General features: G+C 41.7%; 35 pseudogenes; all 35 read left to right on the top strand.

The window, feature by feature from the left end:
• Window positions 1–35: 35 nt before the first annotated feature.
• Window positions 36–154, top strand: LOC142726058 (5S ribosomal RNA; annotated as a pseudogene).
• Window positions 155–408: 254 nt separating this feature from the next.
• Window positions 409–527, top strand: LOC142725757 (5S ribosomal RNA; annotated as a pseudogene).
• A 67-nt stretch (window positions 528–594) lies between these two features.
• LOC142725775 (5S ribosomal RNA) lies at window positions 595–713 on the top strand (annotated as a pseudogene).
• Window positions 714–1,339: 626 nt separating this feature from the next.
• On the top strand, window positions 1,340–1,458 carry LOC142725772 (5S ribosomal RNA; annotated as a pseudogene).
• A 67-nt stretch (window positions 1,459–1,525) lies between these two features.
• LOC142725591 (5S ribosomal RNA) lies at window positions 1,526–1,644 on the top strand (annotated as a pseudogene).
• A 67-nt stretch (window positions 1,645–1,711) lies between these two features.
• LOC142725727 (5S ribosomal RNA) lies at window positions 1,712–1,830 on the top strand (annotated as a pseudogene).
• Window positions 1,831–2,084: 254 nt separating this feature from the next.
• On the top strand, window positions 2,085–2,203 carry LOC142725940 (5S ribosomal RNA; annotated as a pseudogene).
• Window positions 2,204–2,456: 253 nt separating this feature from the next.
• LOC142726028 (5S ribosomal RNA) lies at window positions 2,457–2,575 on the top strand (annotated as a pseudogene).
• A 247-nt stretch (window positions 2,576–2,822) lies between these two features.
• Window positions 2,823–2,941, top strand: LOC142725606 (5S ribosomal RNA; annotated as a pseudogene).
• Window positions 2,942–3,194: 253 nt separating this feature from the next.
• Window positions 3,195–3,313, top strand: LOC142725713 (5S ribosomal RNA; annotated as a pseudogene).
• Window positions 3,314–3,380: 67 nt separating this feature from the next.
• LOC142725590 (5S ribosomal RNA) lies at window positions 3,381–3,499 on the top strand (annotated as a pseudogene).
• A 67-nt stretch (window positions 3,500–3,566) lies between these two features.
• Window positions 3,567–3,685, top strand: LOC142725923 (5S ribosomal RNA; annotated as a pseudogene).
• A 67-nt stretch (window positions 3,686–3,752) lies between these two features.
• Window positions 3,753–3,871, top strand: LOC142725870 (5S ribosomal RNA; annotated as a pseudogene).
• A 67-nt stretch (window positions 3,872–3,938) lies between these two features.
• LOC142725810 (5S ribosomal RNA) lies at window positions 3,939–4,057 on the top strand (annotated as a pseudogene).
• A 253-nt stretch (window positions 4,058–4,310) lies between these two features.
• LOC142725608 (5S ribosomal RNA) lies at window positions 4,311–4,429 on the top strand (annotated as a pseudogene).
• A 67-nt stretch (window positions 4,430–4,496) lies between these two features.
• On the top strand, window positions 4,497–4,615 carry LOC142726112 (5S ribosomal RNA; annotated as a pseudogene).
• Window positions 4,616–4,682: 67 nt separating this feature from the next.
• On the top strand, window positions 4,683–4,801 carry LOC142725731 (5S ribosomal RNA; annotated as a pseudogene).
• Window positions 4,802–4,868: 67 nt separating this feature from the next.
• On the top strand, window positions 4,869–4,987 carry LOC142725751 (5S ribosomal RNA; annotated as a pseudogene).
• Window positions 4,988–5,240: 253 nt separating this feature from the next.
• LOC142726092 (5S ribosomal RNA) lies at window positions 5,241–5,359 on the top strand (annotated as a pseudogene).
• Window positions 5,360–5,612: 253 nt separating this feature from the next.
• Window positions 5,613–5,731, top strand: LOC142725825 (5S ribosomal RNA; annotated as a pseudogene).
• A 253-nt stretch (window positions 5,732–5,984) lies between these two features.
• LOC142725932 (5S ribosomal RNA) lies at window positions 5,985–6,103 on the top strand (annotated as a pseudogene).
• A 67-nt stretch (window positions 6,104–6,170) lies between these two features.
• On the top strand, window positions 6,171–6,289 carry LOC142725658 (5S ribosomal RNA; annotated as a pseudogene).
• Window positions 6,290–6,356: 67 nt separating this feature from the next.
• Window positions 6,357–6,475, top strand: LOC142725836 (5S ribosomal RNA; annotated as a pseudogene).
• A 67-nt stretch (window positions 6,476–6,542) lies between these two features.
• LOC142725589 (5S ribosomal RNA) lies at window positions 6,543–6,661 on the top strand (annotated as a pseudogene).
• A 67-nt stretch (window positions 6,662–6,728) lies between these two features.
• On the top strand, window positions 6,729–6,847 carry LOC142726039 (5S ribosomal RNA; annotated as a pseudogene).
• Window positions 6,848–7,100: 253 nt separating this feature from the next.
• Window positions 7,101–7,219, top strand: LOC142725768 (5S ribosomal RNA; annotated as a pseudogene).
• Window positions 7,220–7,286: 67 nt separating this feature from the next.
• LOC142725669 (5S ribosomal RNA) lies at window positions 7,287–7,405 on the top strand (annotated as a pseudogene).
• A 253-nt stretch (window positions 7,406–7,658) lies between these two features.
• On the top strand, window positions 7,659–7,777 carry LOC142725982 (5S ribosomal RNA; annotated as a pseudogene).
• A 67-nt stretch (window positions 7,778–7,844) lies between these two features.
• LOC142725811 (5S ribosomal RNA) lies at window positions 7,845–7,963 on the top strand (annotated as a pseudogene).
• Window positions 7,964–8,030: 67 nt separating this feature from the next.
• LOC142725901 (5S ribosomal RNA) lies at window positions 8,031–8,149 on the top strand (annotated as a pseudogene).
• Window positions 8,150–8,216: 67 nt separating this feature from the next.
• LOC142725814 (5S ribosomal RNA) lies at window positions 8,217–8,335 on the top strand (annotated as a pseudogene).
• Window positions 8,336–8,402: 67 nt separating this feature from the next.
• On the top strand, window positions 8,403–8,521 carry LOC142725962 (5S ribosomal RNA; annotated as a pseudogene).
• Window positions 8,522–8,588: 67 nt separating this feature from the next.
• Window positions 8,589–8,707, top strand: LOC142725578 (5S ribosomal RNA; annotated as a pseudogene).
• A 67-nt stretch (window positions 8,708–8,774) lies between these two features.
• LOC142725638 (5S ribosomal RNA) lies at window positions 8,775–8,893 on the top strand (annotated as a pseudogene).
• Window positions 8,894–9,146: 253 nt separating this feature from the next.
• On the top strand, window positions 9,147–9,265 carry LOC142725573 (5S ribosomal RNA; annotated as a pseudogene).
• Window positions 9,266–9,366: the final 101 nt, after the last annotated feature.

Here is a 9,366-nt window from a genome sequence, read left to right as displayed (position 1 = left end):
TCGATTAAAAAGGACTATGGATTAAAGCATTTAATGTCAATGGCCATTCTAAGCTGAATGTCCCTGCTCTCGTCAGATCGCAGAAGTTACACAGCTTAAGCCCTCGCTAGTACGAGTGTGGGAGACTGTCTGGGAATCCGTGGTGCGGTTGACTTTTATTTTTGTTGTTTAGATTTTGTTTCACAATAGATTAAATAGGACTATGGATTAAGGCTTTTAATCTCAATGGCCATTCTAAGCTGAATGTGCCTGCTCTCGTCAGATCGCAGAAGTTACACAGCTTAAGGCCTCGCTAGTACCATTGTGGGAGGACTGTCTGGGAATCCGTGGTGCGGTTGACTTTTTATTATGTCGTTTAGATTTTGTTTCACAATCAATTAAAAAGGACTATGGATTAAAGCATTTAATGTCAATGGCTATTCTAAGCTGAATGTGCCTGCTCTCGTCAGATCGCAGAAGTTACACAGCTTAAGGCCTTGCTAGTACCAGTGTGGGAGACTGTCTGGGAATCCGTGGTGCGGTTGACTTTTATTATGTTGTTTAGATTTTGTTTCACAATAGATTAAATAGGACTATGGATTAAGGCCTTTTAATGTCAATGGCCATTCTAAGCTGAATGTGCCTGCTCTCGTCAGATCGCAGAAGTTACACAGCTTAAGGCCTCGCTAATACCAGTGTGGGAGACTGTCTGGGAATCCGTGGTGCGGTTGACTTTTTATTATGTTGTTTAGATTTTGTTTCACAATAGATTAAATAGGACTATGGATTAAGGCTTTTAATGGCAATGGCCATTCTAAGCTGAATGTGCCTGCTCTCGTCAGATCGCAGAAGTTACACAGCTTAAGGCCTCGCTAGTACCAGTGTGGCAGACTGTCTGGGAATCCCATGGTGCGGTTGACTTTTTATTATGGCGTTTAGATTTTGTTTCACAATCGATTAAAAAGGACTATGGATTAAAGCATTTAATGTCAATGGCCATTCTAAGCTGAATGTGCATGCTCTCGTTAGAGCACAGAAGTTACACAGCTTAACGCCTCGCTAGTACCAGTGTGGGAGACTGTCTGGGAATCCGTGGTGCGGTTGACTTTTTATTATGTCGTTTAGATTTTGTTTCACAATAGATTAAATAGGACTATGGATTAAAGCATTTAACGTCAACGGCAATTCTAAGCTGAATGTGCCAGCTCTCGTCAAATCGCAGAAGTTACACAGCTTAAGGCCTCGCTAGTACCAGTGTGGGAGACTGTCTGGGAATCCGTGGTGTGGTTGAATTTTTATTATGTCGTTTAGATTTTGTTTCACAATCGATTAAAAAGGACTATGGATTAAAGCATTTAATGTCAATGGCCATTCTAAGCTGAATGTCCCTGCTCTCGTCAGATCGCAGAAGTTACATAGCTTAAGGCCTCGCTAGTACCAGTGTGGGAGACTGTCTGGGAATCCGTGGTGCGGTTGACTTTTTATTATGTCGTTTAGATTTTGTTTCACAATCGATTAAAAAGGACTATGGATTAAAGCAATTAATGTCAATGGCCATTCTAAGCTGAATGTGCCTGCTCTCGTCAGATCGCAGAAGTTACACAGCTTAAGGCCTCGCTAGTACCAGTGTGGGAGACTGTCTGGGAATCCGTGGTGCGGTTGACTTATTATTATGTCGTTTAGATTTTGTTTCACAATCGATTAAAAAGGACTATGGATTAAAGCATTTAATGTCAATGGCCATTCTAAGCTGAATGTGTCTGCTCTCGTCAGATCGCAGAAGTTACACAGCTTAAGGCCTCGCTAGTACCAGTGTGGGAGACTGTCTGGGAATCCGTGGTGCGGTTGACTTTTTATTATGTTGTTTAGATTTTGTTTCACAATAGATTAAATAGGACTATGGATTAAAGCATTTAAAGTCAATGGCCATTCTAAGCTGAATGTGCCTTCTCTCGTCAGAACGCTAGAAGTTACACAGCTTAAGGCCTCGCTAGTACCAGTGTGGGAGACTGTCTGGGAATCCGTGGTGCGGTTGAATTTTTATTATGTCGTTTAGATTTTGTTTCACAATCGATTAAAAAGGACTATGGATTAAAGCATTTAAGGTCAATGGCCATTCTAAGCTGAATGTGCCTGCTGTCGTCAGATCGCAGAAGTTACACAGCTTAAGGCCTCGCTAGTACCAGTGTGGGAGACTGTCTGGGAATCCGTGGTGCGGTTGACCTTTTATTATGTCGTTTAGATTTTGTTTCACAATCGATTAAAAAGGACTATGGATTAAAGCATTTAAGGTCAATGGCCATTCTAAGCTGAATGTGCCTGCTGTCGTCAGATCGCAGAAGTTACACAGCTTAAGGCCTCGCTAGTACCAGTGTGGGAGACTGTCTGGGTATCCGTGGTGCGGTTGACTTTTTATTATGGCGTTTAGATTTTGTTTCACAATCGATTAAATAGGACTATGGATTAAAGCATTTAATGTCAATGGCCATTCTAAGCTGAATGTGCCTGCTCTCGTTAGATCACAGAAGTTACACAGATTAAGGCCTCGCTAGTACCAGTGTGGGAGACTGTCTGGGAATCCGTGGTGCGGTTGACTTTTTATTATGTTGTTTAGATTTTGTTTCACAATCGATTAAAAAGGACTATGGATTAAAGCGTTTAATGTCAATGGCCATTCTAAGCTGAATGTCCCTGCTCTCGTCAGATCGCAGAAGTTACACAGCTTAAGGCCTCGCTAGTACCAGTGTGGGAGACTGTCTGTGGTGCGGTTGACTTTTTATTATGTCGTTTAGATTTTGTTTCACAAAATGGATTAAAAAGGACTATGGATTAAAGCATTTGATGTCAATGGCCATTCTAAGCTGAATGTGCCTGCTCTCGTCAGATCGCAGAAGTTACACAGCTTAAGGCCTCGCTAGTACCAGGGTGGGAGACTGTCTGAGAATCCGTGGTGCGGTTGACTTTTTATTATGTCGTTTAGATTTTGTTTCACAATCGATTAAAAAGGACTATGGATTAAAGAATTTAATGTCAATGGCCATTCTAAGCTGAATGTGCCTGCTCTCGTCAGATCGCAGAAGTTACACAGCTTAAGCACTCGCTAGTACCATTGTGGGAGACTGTCTGGGAATCCGTGGTGTGGTTGACTTTTTATTATGTCGTTTAGATTTTGTTTCACAATAGATTAAATAGGACTATGGATTAAAGCATTTAACGTCAATGGCCATTCTAAGCTGAATGTGCCTGCTCTCGTCAGAACGCAGAAGTTACACAGCTTAAGGCCTCGCTAGTACCAGTGTGGGAAACTGTCTGGGAATCCGTGGTGCGGTTGTCTTTTTATTATGTCGTTTAGATTTTGTTTCACAATCGATTAAAAAGGACTATGGATTAAAGCATTTAATGTCAATGGCCATTCTAAGCTGAATGTGCCTGCTCTCGTCAGATCGCAGAAGTTACACAGCTTAAGGCCTCGCTAGTACCAGTGTGGGAGACTGTCTGGGAATCCGTGGTGCGGTTGACTTTTTATTATGTCGTTTAGATTTTGTTTCACAATAGATTAAATAGGACTATGGATTAAAGCATTTAACGTCAATGGCCATTCTAAGCTGAAAGTGCCTGCTCTCGTCAAAACGCAGAAGTTACACAGCTTAAGGCCTCGCTAGTACCAGTGTGGGAGACTGTCTGGGAATCCGTGGTGCGGTTGAATTTTTATTATGTCGTTTAGATTTTGTTTCACAATCGATTAAAAAGGACTATGGATTAAAGCATTTAATGTCAATGGCCATTCTAAGCTGAATGTCCCTGCTCTCGTCAGATAGCAGAAGTTACACAGCTTAAGGCCTCGCTAGTACCAGTGTGGGAGACTGTCTGGGAATCCGTGGTGCGGTTGACTTTTTACTGTGTTGTTTAGATTTTGTTTCACAATAGATTAAATAGGACTATGGATTAAGGCTTTTAATGTCAATGGCCATTCTAAGCTGAATGTGCCTGCTCTCGGCAGATCGCAGAAGTTACACAGCTTAAGGCCTCGCTAGTACCAGTGTGGGAGACTGTCTGGGAATCCGTGGTGCGGTTGACTTTTTATTATGTCGTTTAGATTTTGTTTCACAATCGATTAAAAAGGACTATGGATTAAAGCATTTAATGTCAATGGCCATTTTAAGCTGAATGTGCCTCCTCTCGTCAGATCGCAGAAGTTACACAGCTTAAGCCCTCGCTAGTACCAGTGTGGGAGACTGTCTGGGAATCCGTGGTGCGGTTGACTTTTTAATATGTTGTTTAGATTTTGTTTCACAATAGATTAAATAGGACTATGGATTAAGGCTTTTAATGTTAATGGCCATTCTAAGCTGAATGTGCCTGCTCTCATCAGATCGCAGAAGTTACACAGCTTAAGGCCTCGCTAGTACCAGTGTGGGAGACTGTCTGGGAATCCGTGGTGCGGTTGACTTTTTATTATGTCGTTTAGATTTTGTTTCACAATAGATTAAATAGGACTATGGATTAAAGGATTTAAAGTCAATGGCCATTCTAAGCTGAATGTGCCTGCTCTCGTCAGATCGCAGAAGTTACACAGCTTAAGTCCTCGCTAGTACCAGTGTGGGAGACTGTCTTGGAATCCGTGGTGCGGTTGAATTTTTATTATGTCGTTTAGATTTTGTTTCACAATCGATTAAAAAGGACTATGGAATAAAGCATTTAATGTCAATGGCCATTCTAAGCTGAATGTCCCTGCTCTCGTCAGATCGCAGAAGTTACACAGCTTAAGGCCTCGCTAGTACCAGTGTGGGAGACTGTCTGGGAATCCGTGGTGTGGTTGACTTTTTATTATGTCGTTTAGATTTTGTTTCACAATCGATTAAATAGGACTATGGATTAAAGCATTTAACGTCAATGGCCATTCTAAGCTGAATGTGCCTGCTCTGGTCAGAACGCAGAAGTTACACAGCTTAAGGCCTCGCTAGTACCAGTGTGGGAGACTGTCTGGGAATCCGTGGTGCGGTTGACTTTTTATTATGTCGTTTAGATTTTGTTTCACAATAGATTAAATAGGACTATGGATTAAAGGATTTAACGTCAATGGCCATTCTAAGCTGAATGTCCCTGCTCTCGTCAGATCGCAGAAGTTACACAGCTTAAGGCCTCGCTAGAAACAGTGTGGGAGACTGTCTGGGAATCCATGGTGTGGTTGACTTTTTATTATGTCGTTTAGATTTTGTTTCACAATAGATTAAATAGGACTATGGATTAAAGCACTTAACGTCAATGGCTATTCTAAGCTGAATGTGCCTGCTCTGGTCAGAACGCAGAAGTTACACAGCTTAAGGCCTCGCTAGTACCAGTGTGGGAGACTGTCTGGGAATCCGTGGTGCGGTTGCTTTTTTATTATGTCGTTTAGATTTTGTTTCACAATCGATTAAAAAGGACTATGGATTAAATCCTTTAATGTCAATGGCCATTCTAAGCTGAATGTCCCTGCTCTCGTTAGATCGCAGAAGTTACACAGATTAACGCCTCGCTAGTACTATTGTGGGAGACTGTCTGGGAATCCGTGGTGTGGTTGACTTTTTATTATGTCGTTTAGATTTTGTTTCACAATAGATTAAATAGGACTATGGATTAAAGCATTTAACGTCAATGGCCATTCTAAGCTGAATGTGCCTGCTCTCGTCAGATCGCAGAAGTTACACAGCTTAAGGCCTCGCTAGTACCAGTGTGGGAGACTGACTGGGAATCCGTGGTGCGGTTGAATTTTTGTTATGTCATTTAGATTTTGTTTCACAATCGATTAAAAAGGACTATGGATTAAAGCATTTAATGTCAATGGCCATTCTAAGCTGAATGTCCCTACTCTCGTCAGATCGCAGAAGTTACACAGCTTAAGGCCTCGCTAGAACCAGTGTGGTAGACTGTCTGGGAATCCGTGGTGCGGTTGACTTTTTATTATGTCGTTTAGATTTTGTTTCACAATCGATTAAAAAGGACTATGGATTAAAGCATTTAATGTCAATGGCCATTCTAAGCTGAATGTGCCTGCTCTCGTCAGATCGCAGAAGTTACACAGCTTAAGGCCTCGCTAGTACCAGTGTGGGAGACTGTCTGGGAATCCGTAGTGTGGTTGACTTTTTATTATGTCGTTTAGATTTTGTTTCACAATCGATTAAAAAGGACTATGGATTAAAGCATTTAATGTCAATGGCCATTCTAAGCTGAATGTCCCTGCTCTCGTCAGATCGCAGAAGTTACACAGCTTAAGGCCTCGCTAGTACCAGTGTGGGAGACTGTCTGGGAATCCGTGGTGCGGTTGACATTTGATTATGGCGTTTAGATTTTGTTTCACAATCGATTAAAAAGGACTATGGATTATAGCATTTAATGTCAATGGCCATTCTAAGCTGAATGTGCCTGCTCTCGTTAGATCACAGAAGTTACACAGCTTAAGGCCTCGCTAGTACCAGTGTGGGAGACTGTCTGGGAATCCGTGGTGCGGTTGACTTTTTATTATGTCGTTTAGATTTTGTTTCACAATAGATTAAATAGGACTATGGATTAAAGCATTTAATGTCAATGGCCATTCTAAGCTGAATGTGCCTGCTCTCGTCAGATCGCAGAAGTTACACAGCTTAAGGCCTCGCTAGTACCAGTGTGGGAGACTGTCTGGGAATCCGTGGTGCGGTTGACTTTTTATTATGTCGTTTAGATTTTGTTTCACAATAGATTAAATAGGACTATGGATTAAAGCATTTAATGTCAATGGCCATTCTAAGCTGAATGTGGCTGCTCTCGTCAGAACGCAGAAGTTACACAGCTTAAGGCCTCGCTAGTACCAGCGTTGGAGACTGTCTGGGAATTCGTGGTGCGGTTGAATTTTTATTATGTCGTTTAGATTTTGTTTCACAATCGATTAAAAAGGACTATGGATTAAAGCATTTAATGTCAATGGCCATTCTAAGCTGAATGTGCCTGCTCTCGTTAGATCGCAGAAGTTACACAGCTTATCGCCTCGCTAGTACCAGTGTGGGAGACTGTCTGGGAATCCGTGGTGTGGTTGACTTTTTATTATGTTGTTTAGATTTTATTTCACAATAGATTAAATAGGACTATGGATTAAGGCTTTTAATGTCAATGGCCATTCTAAGCTGAATGTGCCTGCTCTCGTCAGATCGCAGAAGTTACACAGCTTAAGGCCTCGCTAGTACCAGTGTGGCAGACTGTCTGGGAATCCGTGGTGCGGTTGACTTTTTATTATGTCGTTTAGATTTTGTTTCACAATCGATTAAAAAGGACTATGGATTAAAGCATTTAATGTCAATGGCCATTCTAAGCTGAATGTGCCTGCTCTCGTCAGATCGCAGAAGTTACACAGCTTAAGGCCTCGCTAGTACCAGTGTGGGAGACTGTCTGGGAATCCGTGGTGCTGTTGAATTTTTATTATGTCGTTTAGATTTTGTTTCACAATCGATTAAAAAGGACTATGGATTAAACCATTTAATTTCAATGGCCATTCTAAGCTGAATGTCCCTGCTCTTGTCAGATCGCAGAAGTTACACAGCTTAAGGTCTTGCTAGTACCAGTGTGGGAGACTGTCTGGGAATCCGTGGTGTGGTTGACTTTTTATTATGTTGTTTAGATTTTATTTCACAATAGATTAAGTAGGACTATGGATTAAGGCTTTTAATGTCAATGGCCATTCTAAGCTGAATGTGCCTGCTCTCGTCAGATCGCAGAAGTTACACAGCTTAAGGCCTCGCTAGTACCAGTGTGGCAGACTGTCTGGGAATCCGTGGTGCGGTTGAATTTTTATTATGTCGTTTAGATTTTGTTTCACAATCGATTAAAAAGGACTATGGATTAAAGCATTTATTGTCAATGGCCATTCTAAGCCGATTGTGCCTGCTCTCGTCAGATCGCAGAAGTTACACAGCTTAAGGCCTCGCTAGTACCAGTGTGGGAGACTGTCTGGGAATCCGTGGTGCGGTTGACTTTTTATTATGTCGTTTAAATTTTGTTTCACAATCGATTAAAGAGGACTATGGATTAAAGCATTTAATGTCAATGGCCATTCTAAGCTGAATGTGCCTGCTCTCGTCAGATCGCAGAAGTTACACAGCTTAAGGCCTCGCTAGCACCAGTGTGGGAGACTGTCTGGGAATCCGTGGTGCGGTTGACTTTTTATTATGTCGTTTAGATTTTGTTTCACAATAGATTAAATAGGACTATGGATTAATGCATTTAATGTCAATGGCCATTCTAAGCTGAATGTGCCTGCTCTCGTCAGAACGCAGAAGTTACACAGCTTAAGGCCTCGCTAGTACCAGCGTTGGAGACTGTCTGGGAATCCGTGGTGCGGTTGAATTTTTATTATGTCGTTTAGATTTTGTTTCACAATCGATTAAAAAGGACTATGGATTAAAGCATTTAATGTCAATGGCCATTCTAAGCTGAATGTCCCTGCTCTCGTCAGATCGCAGAAGTTACACAGCTTAAGGCCTCGCTAGTACCAGTGTGTGAGACTGTCTGGGAATCCGTGGTGCGGTTGACTTTTAATTATGTTGTTTAGATTTTGTTTCACAATAGATTAAATAGGACTATGGATTAAGGCTTTTAATGTCAATGGCCATTCTAAGCTGAATGTGCCTGCTCTCGTTAGATCGCAGAAGTTACACAGCTTAAGGCCTCGCTAGTACCAGCGTTGGAGACTGTCTGGGAATCCGTGGTGCGGATGAATTTTTATTATGTCGTTTAGATTTTGTTTCACAATCGATTAAAAAGGACTATGGATTAAAGCATTTAATGTCAATGGCCATTCTAAGCTGAATGTCCCTGCTCTCGTCAGATCGCAGAAGTTACACAGCTTAAGGCCTCGCTAGTACCAGTGTGGGAGACTGTCTGGGAATCCGTGGTGCGGTTGACTTTTTATTATGTTGTTTAGATTTTGTTTCACAATAGATTAAATAGAACTATGGATTAAGGCTTTTAATGTCAATGGCCGTTCTAAACTGAATGTGCCTGCTCTCGTTAGATCGCAGAAGTTACACAGCTTAACGCCTCGCTAGTACCAGTGTGGGAGACTGTCTGGGAATCCGTGGTGCGGTTGACTTTTTATTATGTCGTTTAGATTTTGTTTCACAATCGATTAAAAAGGACTATGGATTAAAGCATTTAATGTCAATGGCCATTCTAAGCTGAATGTGCCTGCTCTCGTCAGATCGCAGAAGTTACAAAGCTTAAGTCCTCGCTAGTACCAGTGTGGGAGACTGTCTGGGAATCCGTGGTGCTGTTAAATTTTTATTATGTCGTTTAGATTTTGTTTCACAATCGATTAAAAAGGACTATGGATTAAAGCATTTTAATGTCAATGGCCATTCTAAGCTGAATGTCCCTGCT

Source organism: Rhinoderma darwinii, unplaced genomic scaffold (genome assembly GCF_050947455.1).
Source record: "Rhinoderma darwinii isolate aRhiDar2 unplaced genomic scaffold, aRhiDar2.hap1 Scaffold_609, whole genome shotgun sequence".
Classification (NCBI taxonomy): domain Eukaryota; kingdom Metazoa; phylum Chordata; class Amphibia; order Anura; family Rhinodermatidae; genus Rhinoderma; species Rhinoderma darwinii.
The sequence above is the reverse complement of the archived record's forward strand: the minus strand, read 5'-3'. Positions and strand labels throughout refer to the sequence as shown.